Genomic DNA, 1,043 nt, shown 5'->3' with positions numbered 1-1,043 from the left:
TATCGTTCCTTAGGAGGGAGCCTATTACTCCTATCTACGGACTTGGAATTCATTAAATATGAAAGGAGGAGATGTGATTAAAATACATTTATAATTTACTCCAAAAGTGTCTTTTTAAATCTTGAAGGGATGAAATATCGCCGGCTGGAGTGGCCGTGCGGTTCTAGGCGCTGCAATCTGGAACCGAGCGCCCGCTACGGTCGCAGGTTCGAATCCTGCCTCGGGCATGGATGTGTGTGATGTCCTTAGGTTAGTTAGGTTTAATTGGTTCTAAGTTCTAGGCGACTGATGACCTCAGAAGTTAAGTTGCATAGTGCTCAGAGCCATTTGAACCATTTTGATTAAATATCCAGTACTAACCGTTTCGTTTCAAGCAGTACATGGATGGTCAAGCTAATGTCAGTAGCTAATTGTTGGCAATGTTCTGAGGTGTATTGGGTTAACAACCTGCTTACGACAGTTCACTGTAAGAGGTAGAAAATCGTGAAGTCAGACGACAAGCATGCAGTGACAGCAAGGGCTGTTGCTGCAGTGTGTTGTTACCTTAAGAGGCGGTGGCCAGGGTCAGCCCGTAGTGGCGTAACTTGCCGGTGCCCTTCGTCTCTGCCAGTTTGGTGTGTGCTCCTCTGAGATACTCACCTCCAAATCTAGCTCCGGGATGTCCACACCGAAGTCTGCGTAAGAATCTCTGACTCCAGTGTCCAAGCCAAAATGTGCCTGCTGAATGTCTGATAGTAAATTAGTAGAAACGTACTCATGAAGGACTAGCGACATTTTTGGGTGCACCTAAAAGTTTCTACCAGTTACCAGATTTTCCACCAGCGCTGGCCAATGATGTAATTTTGAAATGTTTCTCTTCCTCTCTCCAGTGGCTCAGTGAAACTCTTCCGAGTCGACTTCTTTACTGCCCCTCGCAGTCTTGAAAGTGGAGCTCAGGACCAATGTCACAGGCATTATAACAATGACAGACTGTCCTTTTACTGAGGCACGTTTTCGCCGCTGTGGAAAACAAAAAGAGGAAAAAAGACCTCTCCCTCAGCGTC

This window comes from Schistocerca nitens, chromosome 2 (assembly GCF_023898315.1).
Source record: "Schistocerca nitens isolate TAMUIC-IGC-003100 chromosome 2, iqSchNite1.1, whole genome shotgun sequence".
Classification (NCBI taxonomy): domain Eukaryota; kingdom Metazoa; phylum Arthropoda; class Insecta; order Orthoptera; family Acrididae; genus Schistocerca; species Schistocerca nitens.
This window is presented reverse-complemented; position numbering follows the sequence as displayed.